Genomic DNA, 19,803 nt, shown 5'->3' on the forward strand with positions numbered 1-19,803 from the left:
ATGAGGTTCAAAATATTTTGTGCAACAATGCGGCGAGTGTAATGAGAAATAGTCAGGCATTGTGAGTTTTGAGTAGGATTCGTATGTTTACCTCTGAAAAAGGGCTCGTCCGGGATTTGAACCCGGGACCTCTCGCACCCTAAGCGAGAATCATACCCCTAGACCAACGAGCCGAGGCACACAAGAGTCGCCTTTCGCACCGGCTCCGGGGGTTATTGGCAGCGAGTTAGTGAATGCTTCACCCAAAGCAAGCAACTGCACATGTTGCTCTCTTCTGCAATATGGTTGCTGTCTTTTCCATGGCCGTCATCGAACAAGAAATGAAAATGCCTCTATCCTTCAGACATTTTGTTTGTTCTAGGTGTATGCTCTCGGTGAGGTCAATAAAACCATTTCTGCTCTCATGCCTTGCTTTCATGAAGTAGGCCCAACCTTCAGTACACAAGGACGTGCAAACGAATAGCGCAATCTATCGTCACTTCTCTTTTTGAGCTGTCACTGATGCCCCTGGAGCACAGTACGTCACGCTGGTGAGGGATAGACAGCTTCCATTATCTCAGCTTTCCTATAAGTTGAGAGAGTAAATGCAAACTGTGTGAAAAACAGAAAGCTGCTGTTTCTGCCCGGTCTCGAACCAGGGACCTTTCGCAAGTAAAGCGAACGTGATAACCACTACACTACAGAAACAGACACGCTTGCAGCAATCTTCTTGGCATGTAGTGGGCTGGAATGCACAGACCAAGGGTCAATGTCAATGAAGCTCAAAGTTGGACCCTCCTTACCCGATCTCTTTCTTTGGAAGAAAGGAACGAGGACCACTTTTATTCCAAAAGGCGATTTTAAAACCATACCTGAAACCACACTAGAAAAACACTTTGCATTTAATTTTCCTACACTGATGGTCCACCCCAGAAAAGCAGTTGCAAAGAAGTCCGGCACTGAAATTCTATACGCCAAAAGTGGGAAATAGCGTAGAGGGAAAGGAACTTTATCACCATACACGGCGTCTTATAGCATTGAAAAGAAGAAATGGCCCTATATAATAAGCAGCCTAAAAATAATTCCACAGCATGGGCTCGTCCGGGATTTGAACCCGGGACCTCTCGCACCCGAAGCGCGAATCATACCCCTAGACCAACGAGCCTGATTCCCCAGTCAGCATTTTAAGCAATTTCTGATGCGTCTTTCAGAAACAAAGCAGGGCTATTTGGCTGCTCTCTCTCTATGTGAACCACACAAAGTCATGTTTTCTCTCAAGGTGTTGTTTTTTTCACTCTTGCAAGGAAGGGATCAGTCGATATCCTAGCTGCCAGAGAGCAGAAAAAAGGCGCTGATGAGAACTGCAGGCACTTTCTGGCACTTGTACTCCTCTGCAAGTCGTGGACACTTGCCCCATAGACTTCCACCCCAGATGCAAGGGAGGGCCTGCCAATTCTTGCTCCTAAGACAGAGGCATTTGATTCTTGTATTCAAACACGCTCACTCAGCGCTCGATCAGGCTCGATCAGGCGAGATTTATATGAGTGGCTCGCAGGACTGAAACACTAACCTGGGAGCCCCAGGGTGGCTGAATTCCCAGGATGGCCATTTTTGGGCAAGTCACCTCCTTTCCTCCTGCCTCAATCTAGAATTGGCTGCAAATCACAAGATAGAGTTCAATGTCTGTGTGTACTGCCTACTCCCAGCTACCTCTCTGTCTTCCTTATGTAAATTAAAATTCGCAAGGGGGGACCAATGACAATCTGCTCCTCCCACATAACCAGGAAGCCCTGTTGAACATGTCTGCCTGTGTTGTTGCAGGGACAGTGCCTTCTCTGCCCAAAAGGTGGCAGGAGAGCCTCACAAAAAAGATGGGATCAACTGCTTAATGAGAAACCAGCACGGCAGTTTGTGTGATGGAGTGCAAATTTAACGGAAGGTGTGCCTGAGGTATCCCTTCCAGAAATACATGGAATTGTGATTGAGGGCCCAGCCTGATCGTTGGTGGATTTCTCGTCATATGTTACAGGTCCGTGCAAAGATTGTGGTGTGTGGGGAATGCACTGCAAAAAACAGGACGATTTAAGGGTGTAAAAGAAACCTGTCAGAAGTGGGATTTGAACCCACGCCTCCATGAGGAGACCAGAAGTCTCAGTTGCACTGAAGATCAAGCTCTCTTGAGTCTGGCGCCTTAGACCACTCGGCCATCCTGACAGCCCTGGGTGTGCACAGATCTGACTCTTCTGACTGCACCTGCCAATGTTTGCACTTACAACGTTCACAGCAATGTCACAAGTGTAAAGACCCCACAATACAACATGGCATGACAAAAAAAAAGCTAGGCACAAGAGCGACCACTGATGGATGCGGATTACTTTGTTTCGTCTTGCAAAAGTAAAGGAAGTTTCCCACGGGTCGCTGGGTTCAAGGACCGCCTCTTCTTAAGCTTGCATTGAGATAATAAGGTTTTAGAGGGTGCACATAAAAGCAGCTCATGCACAGTGTTTCTGCTCGGTCTCGAACCGGGGACCTTTCGCGTGTTAGGCGAACGTGATGACCACTACACTACAGAAACTCACTTGTTGTGTTTTACTGTTAGAGCAAGGTTCCTCTCAAGGATTCTCTCTACTTCTATTCTGCTGTATCAGCAGCAACTCAGAAAGCGAGGAGCAAGTGTGAAAACTGCAGAGATATCAGCCAACATGCTTGCAATTAGACGTATTAAAAATTGACTTATGCAGGCATCGACAGACAAATATCTGATGCCTAAATGCCAGCAAGTACAGCTTGGGAAAGCATCACCTGGGACACACACAGACTAAGCATGAAGGCAGAAAAAGCATGGTGATCCATGTTTCTTATGAGGTTCAAAATATTTTGTGCAACAATGCGGCGAGTGTAATGAGAAATAGTCAGGCATTGTGAGTTTTGAGTAGGATTCGTATGTTTACCTCTGAAAAAGGGCTTGTCCGGGATTTGAACCCGGGACCTCTCGCACCCTAAGCGAGAATCATACCCCTAGACCAACGAGCCGAGGCACACAAGAGTCGCTTTTCGCACCGGCTCCGGGGGTTATTGGCAGCGAGTTAGTGAATGCTTCACCCAAAGCAAGCAACTGCACATGCTGCTCTCTTCTGCAATATGGTTGCTGTCTTTTCCATGGCCGTCATCGAACAAGAAATGAAAATGCCTCTATCCTTCAGACATTTTGTTTGTTCTAGGTGTATGCTCTCGGTGAGGTCAATAAAACCATTTCTGCTCTCATGCCTTGCTTTCATGAAGTAGGCCCAACCTTCAGTACACAAGGACGTGCAAACGAATAGCGCAATCTATCGTCACTTCTCTTTTTGAGCTGTCACTGATGACCCTGGAGCACAGTACGTCACGCTGGTGAGGGATAGACAGCTTCCATTATCTCAGCTTTCCTATAAGTTGAGAGAGTAAATGCAAACTGTGTGAAAAACAGAAAGCTGCTGTTTCTGCCCGGTCTCGAACCAGGGACCTTTCGCGAGTAAAGCGAACGTGATAACCACTACACTACAGAAACAGACACGCTTGCAGCAATCTTCTTGGCATGTAGTGGGCTGGAATGCACAGACCAAGGGTCAATGTCAATGAAGCTCAAAGTTGGACCCTCCTTACCCGATCTCTTTCTTTGGAAGAAAGGAACGAGGACCACTTTTATTCCAAAAGGCGATTTTAAAACCATACCTGAAACCACACTAGAAAAACACTTTGCATTTAATTTTCCTACACTGATGGTCCACCCCAGAAAAGCAGTTGCAAAGAAGTCCGGCACTGAAATTCTATACGCCAAAAGTGGGAAATAGCGTAGAGGGAAAGGAACTTTATCACCATACACGGCGTCTTATAGCATTGAAAAGAAGAAATGGCCCTATATAATAAGCAGCCTAAAAATAATTCCACAGCATGGGCTCGTCCGGGATTTGAACCCGGGACCTCTCGCACCCGAAGCGCGAATCATACCCCTAGACCAACGAGCCTGATTCCCCAGTCAGCATTTTAAGCAATTTCTGATGCGTCTTTCAGAAACAAAGCAGGGCTATTTGGCTGCTCTCTCTCTATGTGAACCACACAAAGTCATGTTTTCTCTCAAGGTGTTGTTTTTTTCACTCTTGCAAGGAAGGGATCAGTCGATATCCTAGCTGCCAGAGAGCAGAAAAAAGGCGCTGATGAGAACTGCAGGCACTTTCTGGCACTTGTACTCCTCTGCAAGTCGTGGACACTTGCCCCATAGACTTCCACCACAGATGCAAGGGAGGGCCTGCCAATTCTTGCTCCTAAGACAGAGGCATTTGATTCTTGGATTCAAACACGCTCACTCAGCGCTCGATCAGGCTCGATCAGGCGAGATTTATATGAGTGGCTCGCAGGACTGAAACACTAACCTGGGAGCCCCAGGGTGGCTGAATTCCCAGGATGGCCATTTTTGGGCAAGTCACCTCCTTTCCTCCTGCCTCAATCTAGAATTGGCTGCAAATCACAAGATAGAGTTCAATGTCTGTGTGTACTGCCTACTCCCAGCTACCTCTCTGTCTTCCTTATGTAAATTAAAATTCGCAAGGGGGGACCAATGACAATCTGCTCCTCCCACATAACCAGGAAGCCCTGTTGAACATGTCTGCCTGTGTTGTTGCAGGGACAGTGCCTTCTCCGCCCAAAAGGTGGCAGGAGAGCCTCACAACAAAGATGGGATCAACTGCTTAATGAGAAACCAGCACGGCAGTTTGTGTGATGGAGTGCAAATTTAACGGAAGGTGTGCCTGAGGTATCCCTTCCAGAAATACATGGAATTGTGATTGAGGGCCCAGCCTGATCGTTGGTGGATTTCTCGTCATATGTTACAGGTCCGTGCAAAGATTGTGGTGTGTGGGGAATGCACTGCAAAAAACAGGACGATTTAAGGGTGTAAAAGAAACCTGTCAGAAGTGGGATTTGAACCCACGCCTCCATGAGGAGACCAGAAGTCTCAGTTGCACTGAAGATCAAGCTCTCTTGAGTCTGGCGCCTTAGACCACTCGGCCATCCTGACAGCCCTGGGTGTGCACAGATCTGACTCTTCTGACTGCACCTGCCAATGTTTGCACTTACAACGTTCACAGCAATGTCACAAGTGTAAAGACCCCACAATTCAACATGGCATGACAAAAAAAAAGCTAGGCACAAGAGCGACCACTGATGGATGCGGATTACTTTGTTTCGTCTTGCAAAAGTAAAGGAAGTTTCCCACGGCTCGCTGGGTTCAAGGACCGCCTCTTCTTAAGCTTGCATTGAGATAATAAGGTTTTAGAGGGTGCACATAAAAGCAGCTCATGCACAGTGTTTCTGCCCGGTCTCGAACCGGGGACCTTTCGCGTGTTAGGCGAACGTGATGACCACTACACTACAGAAACTCACTTGTTGTGTTTTACTGTTAGAGCAAGGTTCCTCTCAAGGATTCTCTCTACTTCTATTCTGCTGTATTAGCAGCCACTCAGAAAGCGAGGAGCAAGTGTGAAAACTGCAGAGATATCAGCCAACATGCTTGCAATTAGACGTATTAAAAATTGACTTATGCAGGCATCGACAGACAAATATCTGATGCCTAAATGCCAGCAAGTACAGCTTGGGAAAGCATCACCTGGGACACACACAGACTAAGCATGAAGGCAGAAAAGCATGGTGATCCATGTTTCTTATGAGGTTCAAAATATTTTGTGCAACAATGCGGCGAGTGTAATGAGAAATAGTCAGGCATTGTGAGTTTTGAGTAGGATTCGTATGTTTACCTCTGAAAAAGGGCTCGTCCGGGATTTGAACCCGGGACCTCTCGCACCCTAAGCGAGAATCATACCCCTAGACCAACGAGCCGAGGCACACAAGAGTCGCCTTTCGCACCGGCTCCGGGGGTTATTGGCAGCGAGTTAGTGAATGCTTCACCCAAAGCAAGCAACTGCACATGTTGCTCTCTTCTGCAATATGGTTGCTGTCTTTTCCATGGCCGTCATCGAACAAGAAATGAAAATGCCTCTATCCTTCAGACATTTTGTTTGTTCTAGGTGTATGCTCTCGGTGAGGTCAATAAAACCATTTCTGCTCTCATGCCTTGCTTTCATGAAGTAGGCCCAACCTTCAGTACACAAGGACGTGCAAACGAATAGCGCAATCTATCGTCACTTCTCTTTTTGAGCTGTCACTGATGCCCCTGGAGCACAGTACGTCACGCTGGTGAGGGATAGACAGCTTCCATTATCTCAGCTTTCCTATAAGTTGAGAGAGTAAATGCAAACTGTGTGAAAAACAGAAAGCTGCTGTTTCTGCCCGGTCTCGAACCAGGGACCTTTCGCAAGTAAAGCGAACGTGATAACCACTACACTACAGAAACAGACACGCTTGCAGCAATCTTCTTGGCATGTAGTGGGCTGGAATGCACAGACCAAGGGTCAATGTCAATGAAGCTCAAAGTTGGACCCTCCTTACCCGATCTCTTTCTTTGGAAGAAAGGAACGAGGACCACTTTTATTCCAAAAGGCGATTTTAAAACCATACCTGAAACCACACTAGAAAAACACTTTGCATTTAATTTTCCTACACTGATGGTCCACCCCAGAAAAGCAGTTGCAAAGAAGTCCGGCACTGAAATTCTATACGCCAAAAGTGGGAAATAGCGTAGAGGGAAAGGAACTTTATCACCATACACGGCGTCTTATAGCATTGAAAAGAAGAAATGGCCCTATATAATAAGCAGCCTAAAAATAATTCCACAGCATGGGCTCGTCCGGGATTTGAACCCGGGACCTCTCGCACCCGAAGCGCGAATCATACCCCTAGACCAACGAGCCTGATTCCCCAGTCAGCATTTTAAGCAATTTCTGATGCGTCTTTCAGAAACAAAGCAGGGCTATTTGGCTGCTCTCTCTCTATGTGAACCACACAAAGTCATGTTTTCTCTCAAGGTGTTGTTTTTTTCACTCTTGCAAGGAAGGGATCAGTCGATATCCTAGCTGCCAGAGAGCAGAAAAAAGGCGCTGATGAGAACTGCAGGCACTTTCTGGCACTTGTACTCCTCTGCAAGTCGTGGACACTTGCCCCATAGACTTCCACCCCAGATGCAAGGGAGGGCCTGCCAATTCTTGCTCCTAAGACAGAGGCATTTGATTCTTGTATTCAAACACGCTCACTCAGCGCTCGATCAGGCTCGATCAGGCGAGATTTATATGAGTGGCTCGCAGGACTGAAACACTAACCTGGGAGCCCCAGGGTGGCTGAATTCCCAGGATGGCCATTTTTGGGCAAGTCACCTCCTTTCCTCCTGCCTCAATCTAGAATTGGCTGCAAATCACAAGATAGAGTTCAATGTCTGTGTGTACTGCCTACTCCCAGCTACCTCTCTGTCTTCCTTATGTAAATTAAAATTCGCAAGGGGGGACCAATGACAATCTGCTCCTCCCACATAACCAGGAAGCCCTGTTGAACATGTCTGCCTGTGTTGTTGCAGGGACAGTGCCTTCTCTGCCCAAAAGGTGGCAGGAGAGCCTCACAAAAAAGATGGGATCAACTGCTTAATGAGAAACCAGCACGGCAGTTTGTGTGATGGAGTGCAAATTTAACGGAAGGTGTGCCTGAGGTATCCCTTCCAGAAATACATGGAATTGTGATTGAGGGCCCAGCCTGATCGTTGGTGGATTTCTCGTCATATGTTACAGGTCCGTGCAAAGATTGTGGTGTGTGGGGAATGCACTGCAAAAAACAGGACGATTTAAGGGTGTAAAAGAAACCTGTCAGAAGTGGGATTTGAACCCACGCCTCCATGAGGAGACCAGAAGTCTCAGTTGCACTGAAGATCAAGCTCTCTTGAGTCTGGCGCCTTAGACCACTCGGCCATCCTGACAGCCCTGGGTGTGCACAGATCTGACTCTTCTGACTGCACCTGCCAATGTTTGCACTTACAACGTTCACAGCAATGTCACAAGTGTAAAGACCCCACAATTCAACATGGCATGACAAAAAAAAAGCTAGGCACAAGAGCGACCACTGATGGATGCGGATTACTTTGTTTCGTCTTGCAAAAGTAAAGGAAGTTTCCCACGGCTCGCTGGGTTCAAGGACCGCCTCTTCTTAAGCTTGCATTGAGATAATAAGGTTTTAGAGGGTGCACATAAAAGCAGCTCATGCACAGTGTTTCTGCCCGGTCTCGAACTGGGGACCTTTCGCGTGTTAGGCGAACGTGATGACCACTACACTACAGAAACTCACTTGTTGTGTTTTACTGTTAGAGCAAGGTTCCTCTCAAGGATTCTCTCTACTTCTATTCTGCTGTATCAGCAGCCACTCAGAAAGCGAGGAGCAAGTGTGAAAACTGCAGAGATATCAGCCAACATGCTTGCAATTAGACGTATTAAAAATTGACTTATGCAGGCATCGACAGACAAATATCTGATGCCTAAATGCCAGCAAGTACAGCTTGGGAAAGCATCACCTGGGACACACACAGACTAAGCATGAAGGCAGAAAAAGCATGGTGATCCATGTTTCTTATGAGGTTCAAAATATTTTGTGCAACAATGCGGCGAGTGTAATGAGAAATAGTCAGGCATTGTGAGTTTTGAGTAGGATTCGTATGTTTACCTCTGAAAAAGGGCTCGTCCGGGATTTGAACCCGGGACCTCTCGCACCCTAAGCGAGAATCATACCCCTAGACCAACGAGCCGAGGCACACAAGAGTCGCCTTTCGCACCGGCTCCGGGGGTTATTGGCAGCGAGTTAGTGAATGCTTCACCCAAAGCAAGCAACTGCACATGTTGCTCTCTTCTGCAATATGGTTGCTGTCTTTTCCATGGCCGTCATCGAACAAGAAATGAAAATGCCTCTATCCTTCAGACATTTTGTTTGTTCTAGGTGTATGCTCTCGGTGAGGTCAATAAAACCATTTCTGCTCTCATGCCTTGCTTTCATGAAGTAGGCCCAACCTTCAGTACACAAGGACGTGCAAACGAATAGCGCAATCTATCGTCACTTCTCTTTTTGAGCTGTCACTGATGCCCCTGGAGCACAGTACGTCACGCTGGTGAGGGATAGACAGCTTCCATTATCTCAGCTTTCCTATAAGTTGAGAGAGTAAATGCAAACTGTGTGAAAAACAGAAAGCTGCTGTTTCTGCCCGGTCTCGAACCAGGGACCTTTCGCAAGTAAAGCGAACGTGATAACCACTACACTACAGAAACAGACACGCTTGCAGCAATCTTCTTGGCATGTAGTGGGCTGGAATGCACAGACCAAGGGTCAATGTCAATGAAGCTCAAAGTTGGACCCTCCTTACCCGATCTCTTTCTTTGGAAGAAAGGAACGAGGACCACTTTTATTCCAAAAGGCGATTTTAAAACCATACCTGAAACCACACTAGAAAAACACTTTGCATTTAATTTTCCTACACTGATGGTCCACCCCAGAAAAGCAGTTGCAAAGAAGTCCGGCACTGAAATTCTATACGCCAAAAGTGGGAAATAGCGTAGAGGGAAAGGAACTTTATCACCATACACGGCGTCTTATAGCATTGAAAAGAAGAAATGGCCCTATATAATAAGCAGCCTAAAAATAATTCCACAGCATGGGCTCGTCCGGGATTTGAACCCGGGACCTCTCGCACCCGAAGCGCGAATCATACCCCTAGACCAACGAGCCTGATTCCCCAGTCAGCATTTTAAGCAATTTCTGATGCGTCTTTCAGAAACAAAGCAGGGCTATTTGGCTGCTCTCTCTCTATGTGAACCACACAAAGTCATGTTTTCTCTCAAGGTGTTGTTTTTTTCACTCTTGCAAGGAAGGGATCAGTCGATATCCTAGCTGCCAGAGAGCAGAAAAAAGGCGCTGATGAGAACTGCAGGCACTTTCTGGCACTTGTACTCCTCTGCAAGTCGTGGACACTTGCCCCATAGACTTCCACCCCAGATGCAAGGGAGGGCCTGCCAATTCTTGCTCCTAAGACAGAGGCATTTGATTCTTGTATTCAAACACGCTCACTCAGCGCTCGATCAGGCTCGATCAGGCGAGATTTATATGAGTGGCTCGCAGGACTGAAACACTAACCTGGGAGCCCCAGGGTGGCTGAATTCCCAGGATGGCCATTTTTGGGCAAGTCACCTCCTTTCCTCCTGCCTCAATCTAGAATTGGCTGCAAATCACAAGATAGAGTTCAATGTCTGTGTGTACTGCCTACTCCCAGCTACCTCTCTGTCTTCCTTATGTAAATTAAAATTCGCAAGGGGGGACCAATGACAATCTGCTCCTCCCACATAACCAGGAAGCCCTGTTGAACATGTCTGCCTGTGTTGTTGCAGGGACAGTGCCTTCTCTGCCCAAAAGGTGGCAGGAGAGCCTCACAAAAAAGATGGGATCAACTGCTTAATGAGAAACCAGCACGGCAGTTTGTGTGATGGAGTGCAAATTTAACGGAAGGTGTGCCTGAGGTATCCCTTCCAGAAATACATGGAATTGTGATTGAGGGCCCAGCCTGATCGTTGGTGGATTTCTCGTCATATGTTACAGGTCCGTGCAAAGATTGTGGTGTGTGGGGAATGCACTGCAAAAAACAGGACGATTTAAGGGTGTAAAAGAAACCTGTCAGAAGTGGGATTTGAACCCACGCCTCCATGAGGAGACCAGAAGTCTCAGTTGCACTGAAGATCAAGTTCTCTTGAGTCTGGCGCCTTAGACCACTCGGCCATCCTGACAGCCCTGGGTGTGCACAGATCTGACTCTTCTGACTGCACCTGCCAATGTTTGCACTTACAACGTTCACAGCAATGTCACAAGTGTAAAGACCCCACAATTCAACATGGCATGACAAAAAAAAAGCTAGGCACAAGAGCGACCACTGATGGATGCGGATTACTTTGTTTCGTCTTGCAAAAGTAAAGGAAGTTTCCCACGGCTCGCTGGGTTCAAGGACCGCCTCTTCTTAAGCTTGCATTGAGATAATAAGGTTTTAGAGGGTGCACATAAAAGCAGCTCATGCACAGTGTTTCTGCCCGGTCTCGAACCGGGGACCTTTCGCGTGTTAGGCGAACGTGATGACCACTACACTACAGAAACTCACTTGTTGTGTTTTACTGTTAGAGCAAGGTTCCTCTCAAGGATTCTCTCTACTTCTATTCTGCTGTATCAGCAGCCACTCAGAAAGCGAGGAGCAAGTGTGAAAACTGCAGAGATATCAGCCAACATGCTTGCAATTAGACGTATTAAAAATTGACTTATGCAGGCATCGACAGACAAATATCTGATGCCTAAATGCCAGCAAGTACAGCTTGGGAAAGCATCACCTGGGACACACACAGACTAAGCATGAAGGCAGAAAAAGCATGGTGATCCATGTTTCTTATGAGGTTCAAAATATTTTGTGCAACAATGCGGCGAGTGTAATGAGAAATAGTCAGGCATTGTGAGTTTTGAGTAGGATTCGTATGTTTACCTCTGAAAAAGGGCTCGTCCGGGATTTGAACCCGGGACCTCTCGCACCCTAAGCGAGAATCATACCCCTAGACCAACGAGCCGAGGCACACAAGAGTCGCCTTTCGCACCGGCTCCGGGGGTTATTGGCAGCGAGTTAGTGAATGCTTCACCCAAAGCAAGCAACTGCACATGTTGCTCTCTTCTGCAATATGGTTGCTGTCTTTTCCATGGCCGTCATCGAACAAGAAATGAAAATGCCTCTATCCTTCAGACATTTTGTTTGTTCTAGGTGTATGCTCTCGGTGAGGTCAATAAAACCATTTCTGCTCTCATGCCTTGCTTTCATGAAGTAGGCCCAACCTTCAGTACACAAGGACGTGCAAACGAATAGCGCAATCTATCGTCACTTCTCTTTTTGAGCTGTCACTGATGCCCCTGGAGCACAGTACGTCACGCTGGTGAGGGATAGACAGCTTCCATTATCTCAGCTTTCCTATAAGTTGAGAGAGTAAATGCAAACTGTGTGAAAAACAGAAAGCTGCTGTTTCTGCCCGGTCTCGAACCAGGGACCTTTCGCGAGTAAAGCGAATGTGATAACCACTACACTACAGAAACAGACACGCTTGCAGCAATCTTCTTGGCATGTAGTGGGCTGGAATGCACAGACCAAGGGTCAAAGTCAATGAAGCTCAAAGTTGGACCCTCCTTACCCGATCTCTTTCTTTGGAAGAAAGGAACGAGGACCACTTTTATTCCAAAAGGCGATTTTAAAACCATACCTGAAACCACACTAGAAAAACACTTTGCATTTAATTTTCCTACACTGATGGTCCACCCCAGAAAAGCAGTTGCAAAGAAGTCCGGCACTGAAATTCTATACGCCAAAAGTGGGAAATAGCGTAGAGGGAAAGGAACTTTATCACCATACACGGCGTCTTATAGCATTGAAAAGAAGAAATGGCCCTATATAATAAGCAGCCTAAAAATAATTCCACAGCATGGGCTCGTCCGGGATTTGAACCCGGGACCTCTCGCACCCGAAGCGCGAATCATACCCCTAGACCAACGAGCCTGATTGCCCAGTCAGCATTTTAAGCAATTTCTGATGCGTCTTTCAGAAACAAAGCAGGGCTATTTGGCTGCTCTCTCTCTATGTGAACCACACAAAGTCATGTTTTCTCTCAAGGTGTTGTTTTTTTCACTCTTGCAAGGAAGGGATCAGTCGATATCCTAGCTGCCAGAGAGCAGAAAAAAGGCGCTGATGAGAACTGCAGGCACTTTCTGGCACTTGTACTCCTCTGCAAGTCCTGGACACTTGCCCCATAGACTTCCACCCCAGATGCAAGGGAGGGCCTGCCAATTCTTGCTCCTAAGACAGAGGCATTTGATTCTTGGATTCAAACACGCTCACTCAGCGCTCGATCAGGCTCGATCAGGCGAGATTTATATGAGTGGCTCGCAGGACTGAAACACTAACCTGGGAGCCCCAGGGTGGCTGAATTCCCAGGATGGCCATTTTTGGGCAAGTCACCTCCTTTCCTCCTGCCTCAATCTAGAATTGGCTGCAAATCACAAGATAGAGTTCAATGTCCGTGTGTACTGCCTACTCCCAGCTACCTCTCTGTCTTCCTTATGTAAATTAAAATTCGCAAGTGGGGACCAATGACAATCTGCTCCTCCCACATAACCAGGAAGCCCTGTTGAACATGTCTGCCTGTGTTGTTGCAGGGACAGTGCCTTCTCCGCCCAAAAGGTGGCAGGAGAGCCTCACAACAAAGATGGGATCAACTGCTTAATGAGAAACCAGCACGGCAGTTTGTGTGATGGAGTGCAAATTTAACAGAAGGTGTGCCTGAGGTGTCCCTTCCAGGAATACATGGAATTGTGATTGAGGGCCCAGCCTGATCGTTGGTGGATTTCTCGTCATATGTTACAGGTCCGTGCAAAGATTGTGGTGTGTGGGGAATGCACTGCAAAAAACAGGACGATTTAAGGGTGTAAAAGAAACCTGTCAGAAGTGGGATTTGAACCCACGCCTCCATGAGGAGACCAGAAGTCTCAGTTGAACTGAAGATCAAGCTCTCTTGAGTCTGGCGCCTTAGACCACTCGGCCATCCTGACAGCCCTGGGTGTGCACAGATCTGACTCTTCTGACTGCACCTGCCAATGTTTGCACTTACAACGTTCACAGCAATGTCACAAGTGTAAAGACCCCACAATTCAACATGGCATGACAAAAAAAAAGCTAGGCACAAGAGCGACCACTGATGGATGCGGATTACTTTGTTTCGTCTTGCAAAAGTAAAGGAAGTTTCCCACGGCTCGCTGGGTTCAAGGACCGCCTCTTCTTAAGCTTGCATTGAGATAATAAGGTTTTAGAGGGTGCACATAAAAGCAGCTCATGCACAGTGTTTCTGCTCGGTCTCGAACCGGGGACCTTTCGCGTGTTAGGCGAACGTGATGACCACTACACTACAGAAACTCACTTGTTGTGTTTTACTGTTAGAGCAAGGTTCCTCTCAAGGATTCTCTCTACTTCTATTCTGCTGTATCAGCAGCCACTCAGAAAGCGAGGAGCAAGTGTGAAAACTGCAGAGATATCAGCCAACATGCTTGCAATTAGACGTATTAAAAATTGACTTATGCAGGCATCGACAGACAAATATCTGATGCCTAAATGCCAGCAAGTACAGCTTGGGAAAGCATCACCTGGGACACACACAGACTAAGCATGAAGGCAGAAAAAGCATGGTGATCCATGTTTCTTATGAGGTTCAAAATATTTTGTGCAACAATGCGGCGAGTGTAATGAGAAATAGTCAGGCATTGTGAGTTTTGAGTAGGATTCGTATGTTTACCTCTGAAAAAGGGGTCGTCCGGGATATGAACCCGGGACCTCTCGCACCCTAAGCGAGAATCATACCCCTAGACCAACGAGCCGAGGCACACAAGAGTCGCCTTTCGCACCGGCTCCGGGGGTTATTGGCAGTGAGTTAGTGAATGCTTCACCCAAAGCAAGCAACTGCACATGTTGCTCTCTTCTGCAATATGGTTGCTGTCTTTTCCATGGCCGTCATCGAACAAGAAATGAAAATGCCTCTATCCTTCAGACATTTTGTTTGTTCTAGGTGTATGCTCTCGGTGAGGTCAATAAAACCATTTCTGCTCTCATGCCTTGCTTTCATGAAGTAGGCCCAACCTTCAGTACACAAGGACGTGCAAACGAATAGCTCAAACTATCGTCACTTCTCTTTTTGAGCTGTCACTGATGCCCCTGGAGCACAGTACGTCACGCTGGTGAGGGATAGACAGCTTCCATTATCTCAGCTTTCCTATAAGTTGAGAGAGTAAATGCAAACTGTGTGAAAAACAGAAAGCTGCTGTTTCTGCCCGGTCTCGAACCAGGGACCTTTCGCGTGTAAAGCGAACGTGATAACCACTACACTACAGAAACAGACACGCTTGCAGGAATCTTCTTGACATGTAGTGGGCTGGAATGCACAGACCAAGGGCCAATGTCCATGAAGCTCAAAGTTGGACCCTCCTTACCCGATCTCTTTCTTTGGAAGAAAGGAACGAGGACCACTTTTATTCCAAAAGGCGATTTTAAAACCATACCTGAAACCACACTAGAAAAACACTTTGCATTTAATTTTCCTACACTGATGGTCCACCCCAGAAAAGCAGTTGCAAAGAAGTCCGGCACTTAAATTCTATACGCCAAAAGTGGGAAATAGCATAGAGGGAAAGGAACTTTCTCACCATACACGGCGTCTTATAGCATTGAAAAGAAGAAATGGCCCTATATAATAAGCAGCCTAAAAATAATTCCACAGCATGGGCTCGTCCGGGATTTGAACACGGGACCTCTCGCACCCGAAGCAAGAATCATACCCCTAGACCAACGAGCCTGATTCCCCAGTCGGCATTTTAAGCAATTTCTGATGCGTCTTTCAGAAACAAAGCAGGGCTATTTGGCTGCTCTCTCTCTATGTGAACCACACAAAGTCATGTTTTCTCTCAAGGTGTTGTTTTTTTCACTCTTGCAAGGAAGGGATCAGTCGATATCCTAGCTGCCAGAGAGCAGAAAAAAGGCGCTGATGAGAACTGCAGGCACTTTCTGGCACTTGTACTCCTCTGCAAGTCCTGGACACTTGCCCCATAGACTTCCACCCCAGATGCAAGGGAGGGCCTGCCAATTCTTGCTCCTAAGACAGAGGCATTTGATTCTTGGATTCAAACACGCTCACTGAGCGCTCGATCAGGCGAGATCAGGCGAGATTTATATGAGTGGCTCGCAGGACTGAAACACTAACCTGGGAGCCCCAGGGTGGCTGAATTCCCAGGATGGCCATTTTTGGGCAAGTCACCTCCTTTCCTCCTGCCTCAATCTAGAATTGGCTGCAAATCACAAGATAGAGTTCAATGTCCGTGTGTACTGCCTACTCCCAGCTACCTCTCTGTCTTCCTTATGTAAATTAAAATTCGCAAGTGGGGACCAATGACAATCAGCTCCTCCCACATAACCAGGAAGCCCTGTTGAACATGTCTGCCTGTGTTGTTGCAGGGACAGTGCCTTCTCCGCCCAAAAGGTGGCAGGAGAGCCTCACAACAAAGATGGGATCAACTGCTTAGTGAGAAACCAGCACGGCAGTTTGTGTGATGGAGTGCAAATTTAACAGAAGGTGTGCCTGAGGTGTCCCTTCCAGGAATACATGGAATTGTGATTGAGGGCCCAGCCTGATCGTTGGTGGATTTCTCGTCATATGTTACAGGTCCGTGCAAAGATTGTGGTGTGTGGGGAATGCACTGCAAAAAACAGGACGATTTAAGGGAGTAAAATAAACCTGTCAGAAGTGGGATTTGAACCCACACCTCCATGAGGAGACCAGAAGTCTCAGTTGCACTGAAGATCAAGCTCTCTTGAGTCTGGCGCCTTAGACCACTCGGCCATCCTGACAGCCCTGGGTGTGCACAGATCTGACTCTTCTGACTGCACCTGCCAATGTTTGCACTTACAACGTTCACAGCAATGTCACAAGTGTAAAGACCCCACAATACAACATGGCATGACAAAAAAAAAGCTAGGCACAAGAGCGACCACTGATGGATGCGGATTACTTTGTTTCGTCTTGCAAAAGTAAAGGAAGTTTCCCACGGCTCGCTGGGTTCAAGGACCGCCTCTTCTTAAGCTTGCATTGAGATAATAAGGTTTTAGAGAGTGCACATAAAAGCAGCTCATGCACAGTGTTTCTGCCCGGTCTCGAACCGGGGACCTTTCGCGTGTTAGGCGAACGTGATGACCACTACACTACAGAAACTCACTTGCTGTGTTTTACTGTTAGAGCAAGGTTCCTCTCAAGGATTCTCTCTACTTCTATTCTGCTGTATCAGCAGCCACTCAGAAAGCGAGGAGCAAGTGTGAAAACTGCAGAGATATCAGCCAACATGCTTGCAATTAGACGTATTAAAAATTGACTTATGCAGGCATCGACAGACAAATATCTGATGCCTAAATGCCAGCAAGTACAGCTTGGGAAAGCATCACCTGGGACACACACAGACTAAGCATGAAGGCAGAAAAAGCATGGTGATCCATGTTTCTTATGAGGTTCAAAATATTTTGTGCAACAATGCGGCGAGTGTAATGAGAAATAGTCAGGCATTGTGAGTTTTGAGTAGGATTCGTATGTTTACCTCTGAAAAAGGGCTCGTCCGGGATTTGAACCCGGGACCTCTCGCACCCTAAGCGAGAATCATACCCCTAGACCAATGAGCCGAGGCACACAAGAGTCGCTTTTCGCACCGGCTCCGGGGGTTATTGGCAGCGAGTTAGTGAATGCTTCACCCAAAGCAAGCAACTGCACATGCTGCTCTCTTCTGCAATATGGTTGCTGTCTTTTCCATGGCCGTCATCGAACAAGAAATGAAAATGCCTCTATCCTTCAGACATTTTGTTTGTTCTAGGTGTATGCTCTCGGTGAGGTCAATAAAACCATTTCTGCTCTCATGCCTTGCTTTCATGAAGTAGGCCCAACCTTCAGTACACAAGGACGTGCAAACGAATAGCGCAAACTATCGTCACTTCTCTTTTTGAGCTGTCACTGATGCCCCTGGAGCACAGTACATCACGCTGGTGAGGGATAGACAGCTTCCATTATCTCAGCTTTCCTATAAGTTGAGAGAGTAAATGCAAACTGTGTGAAAAACAGAAAGCTGCTGTTTCTGCCCTGTCTTGAACCAGGGACCTTTCGCGTGTAAAGCGAACGTGATAACCACTACACTACAGAAACAGACACGCTTGCAGGAATCTTCTTGGCATGTAGTGGGCTGGAATGCACAGACCAAGGGCCAATGTCCATGAAGCTCAAAGTTGGACCCTCCTTACCCGATCTCTTTCTTTGGAAGAAAGGAACGAGGACCACTTTTATTCCAAAAGGCGATTTTAAAACCATACCTGAAACCACACTAGAAAAACACTTTGCATTTAATTTTCCTACACTGATGGTCCACCCCAGAAAAGCAGTTGCAAAGAAGTCCGTCACTGAAATTCTATACGCCAAAAGTGGGAAATAGCGTAGAGGGAAAGGAACTTTATCACCATACACGGCGTCTTATAGCATTGAAAAGAAGAAATGGCCCTATATAATAAGCAGCCTAAAAATAATTCCACAGCATGGGCTTGTCCGGGATTTGAACCCGGGACCTCTCGCACCCGAAGCGAGAATCATAGCCCTAGACCAACGAGCCTGATTCCCCAGTCGGCATTTTAAGCAATTTCTGATGCGTATTTCAGAAACAAAGCAGGGCTATTTGGCTGCTCTCTCTCTATGTGAACCACACAAAGTCATGTTTTCTCTCAAGGTGTTGTTTTTTTCACTCTTGCAAGGAAGGGATCAGTCGATATCCTAGCTGCCAGAGAGCAGAAAAAAGGCGCTGATGAGAACTGCAGGCACTTTCTGGCACTTGTACTCCTCTGCAAGTCCTGGACACTTGCCCCATAGACTTCCACCCCAGATGCAAGGGAGGGCCTGCCAATTCTTGCTCCTAAGACAGAGGCATTTGATTCTTGGATTCAAACACGCTCACTCAGCGCTCGATCAGGCTCGATCAGGCGAGATTTATATGAGTGGCTCGCAGGACTGAAACACTAACCTGGGAGCCCCAGGGTGGCTGAATTCCCAGGATGGCCATTTTTGGGCAAGTCACCTCCTTTCCTCCTGCCTCAATCTAGAATTGGCTGCAAATCACAAGATAGAGTTCAATGTCCGTGTGTACTGCCTACTCCCAGCTACCTCTCTGTCTTCCTTATGTAAATTAAAATTCGCAAGTGGGGACCAATGACAATCTGCTCCTCCCACATAACCAGGAAGCCCTGTTGAACATGTCTGCCTGTGTTGTTGCAGGGACAGTGCCTTCTCCGCCCAAAAGGTGGCAGGAGAGCCTCACAACAAAGATGGGATCAACTGCTTAATGAGAAACCAGCACGGCAGTTTGTGTGATGGAGTGCAAATTTAACAGAAGGTGTGCCTGAGGTGTCCCTTCCAGGAATACATGGAATTGTGATTGAGGGCCCAGCCTGATCGTTGGTGGATTTCTCGTCATATGTTACAGGTCCGTGCAAAGATTGTGGTGTGTGGGGAATGCACTGCAAAAAACAGGACGATTTAACGGTGTAAAAGAAACCTGTCAGAAGTGGGATTTGAACCCACGCCTCCATGAGGAGACCAGAAGTCTCAGTTGCACTGAAGATCAAGCTCTCTTGAGTCTGGCGCCTTAGACCACTCGGCCATCCTGACAGCCCTGGGTGTGCACAGATCTGACTCTTCTGACTGCACCTGCCAATGTTTGCACTTACAACGTTCACAGCAATGTCACAAGTGTAAAGACCCCACAATACAACATGGCATGACAAAAAAAAAGCTAGGCACAAGAGCGACCACTGATGGATGCGGATTACTTTGTTTCGTCTTGCAAAAGTAAAGGAAGTTTCCCACGGGTCGCTGGGTTCAAGGACCGCCTCTTCTTAAGCTTGCATTGAGATAATAAGGTTTTAGAGGGTGCACATAAAAGCATCTCATGCACAGTGTTTCTGCCCGGTCTCGAACCGGGGACCTTTCGCGTGTTAGGCGAACGTGATGACCACTACACTACAGAAACTCACTTGCTGTGGTTTACTGTTAGAGCAAGGTTCCTCTCAAGGATTCTCTCTACTTCTATTCTGCTGTATCAGCAGCCACTCAGAAAGCGAGGAGCAAGTGTGAAAACTGCAGAGATATCAGCCAACATGCTTGCAATTAGACGTATTAAAAATTGACTTATGCAGGCATCGACAGACAAATATCTGATGCCTAAATGCCAGCAAGTACAGCTTGG

General features: G+C 47.1%; 16 non-coding genes across 16 annotated transcripts; all 16 read right to left on the minus strand.

The window, feature by feature from the left end:
* Positions 1-101: 101 nt before the first annotated feature.
* Positions 102-173, minus strand: TRNAP-AGG (transfer RNA proline (anticodon AGG)). Its single transcript has one exon. It is a non-coding gene; the product is annotated as a tRNA-Pro (tRNA).
* A 1,908-nt stretch (positions 174-2,081) lies between these two features.
* TRNAL-CAA (transfer RNA leucine (anticodon CAA)) lies at positions 2,082-2,193 on the minus strand. The gene is made up of 2 exons: positions 2,156-2,193; positions 2,082-2,127 (listed from the first exon to the last, which is right to left on the minus strand). It is a non-coding gene; the product is annotated as a tRNA-Leu (tRNA).
* Positions 2,194-3,453: 1,260 nt separating this feature from the next.
* On the minus strand, positions 3,454-3,526 carry TRNAV-UAC (transfer RNA valine (anticodon UAC)). The gene has a single exon. It is a non-coding gene; the product is annotated as a tRNA-Val (tRNA).
* Positions 3,527-4,920: 1,394 nt separating this feature from the next.
* On the minus strand, positions 4,921-5,032 carry TRNAL-CAA (transfer RNA leucine (anticodon CAA)). Its single transcript has 2 exons — positions 4,995-5,032; positions 4,921-4,966 (listed from the first exon to the last, which is right to left on the minus strand). It is a non-coding gene; the product is annotated as a tRNA-Leu (tRNA).
* Positions 5,033-5,320: 288 nt separating this feature from the next.
* On the minus strand, positions 5,321-5,393 carry TRNAV-AAC (transfer RNA valine (anticodon AAC)). Its single transcript has one exon. It is a non-coding gene; the product is annotated as a tRNA-Val (tRNA).
* Positions 5,394-5,778: 385 nt separating this feature from the next.
* TRNAP-AGG (transfer RNA proline (anticodon AGG)) lies at positions 5,779-5,850 on the minus strand. Its single transcript has one exon. It is a non-coding gene; the product is annotated as a tRNA-Pro (tRNA).
* A 1,908-nt stretch (positions 5,851-7,758) lies between these two features.
* On the minus strand, positions 7,759-7,870 carry TRNAL-CAA (transfer RNA leucine (anticodon CAA)). Its single transcript has 2 exons — positions 7,833-7,870; positions 7,759-7,804 (listed from the first exon to the last, which is right to left on the minus strand). It is a non-coding gene; the product is annotated as a tRNA-Leu (tRNA).
* A 747-nt stretch (positions 7,871-8,617) lies between these two features.
* TRNAP-AGG (transfer RNA proline (anticodon AGG)) lies at positions 8,618-8,689 on the minus strand. The gene has a single exon. It is a non-coding gene; the product is annotated as a tRNA-Pro (tRNA).
* Positions 8,690-10,597: 1,908 nt separating this feature from the next.
* On the minus strand, positions 10,598-10,709 carry TRNAL-CAA (transfer RNA leucine (anticodon CAA)). Its single transcript has 2 exons — positions 10,672-10,709; positions 10,598-10,643 (listed from the first exon to the last, which is right to left on the minus strand). It is a non-coding gene; the product is annotated as a tRNA-Leu (tRNA).
* A 288-nt stretch (positions 10,710-10,997) lies between these two features.
* TRNAV-AAC (transfer RNA valine (anticodon AAC)) lies at positions 10,998-11,070 on the minus strand. The gene has a single exon. It is a non-coding gene; the product is annotated as a tRNA-Val (tRNA).
* A 386-nt stretch (positions 11,071-11,456) lies between these two features.
* On the minus strand, positions 11,457-11,528 carry TRNAP-AGG (transfer RNA proline (anticodon AGG)). Its single transcript has one exon. It is a non-coding gene; the product is annotated as a tRNA-Pro (tRNA).
* Positions 11,529-13,436: 1,908 nt separating this feature from the next.
* TRNAL-CAA (transfer RNA leucine (anticodon CAA)) lies at positions 13,437-13,548 on the minus strand. Its single transcript has 2 exons — positions 13,511-13,548; positions 13,437-13,482 (listed from the first exon to the last, which is right to left on the minus strand). It is a non-coding gene; the product is annotated as a tRNA-Leu (tRNA).
* Positions 13,549-14,808: 1,260 nt separating this feature from the next.
* TRNAV-UAC (transfer RNA valine (anticodon UAC)) lies at positions 14,809-14,881 on the minus strand. The gene has a single exon. It is a non-coding gene; the product is annotated as a tRNA-Val (tRNA).
* Positions 14,882-16,675: 1,794 nt separating this feature from the next.
* On the minus strand, positions 16,676-16,748 carry TRNAV-AAC (transfer RNA valine (anticodon AAC)). Its single transcript has one exon. It is a non-coding gene; the product is annotated as a tRNA-Val (tRNA).
* A 2,366-nt stretch (positions 16,749-19,114) lies between these two features.
* On the minus strand, positions 19,115-19,226 carry TRNAL-CAA (transfer RNA leucine (anticodon CAA)). The gene is made up of 2 exons: positions 19,189-19,226; positions 19,115-19,160 (listed from the first exon to the last, which is right to left on the minus strand). It is a non-coding gene; the product is annotated as a tRNA-Leu (tRNA).
* A 288-nt stretch (positions 19,227-19,514) lies between these two features.
* TRNAV-AAC (transfer RNA valine (anticodon AAC)) lies at positions 19,515-19,587 on the minus strand. The gene has a single exon. It is a non-coding gene; the product is annotated as a tRNA-Val (tRNA).
* Between the last annotated feature and the right edge of the window lie 216 nt (positions 19,588-19,803).

Source organism: Triturus cristatus, chromosome 10, assembly GCF_964204655.1.
Source record: "Triturus cristatus chromosome 10, aTriCri1.1, whole genome shotgun sequence".
Taxonomy (NCBI): Eukaryota; Metazoa; Chordata; class Amphibia; order Caudata; family Salamandridae; genus Triturus; species Triturus cristatus.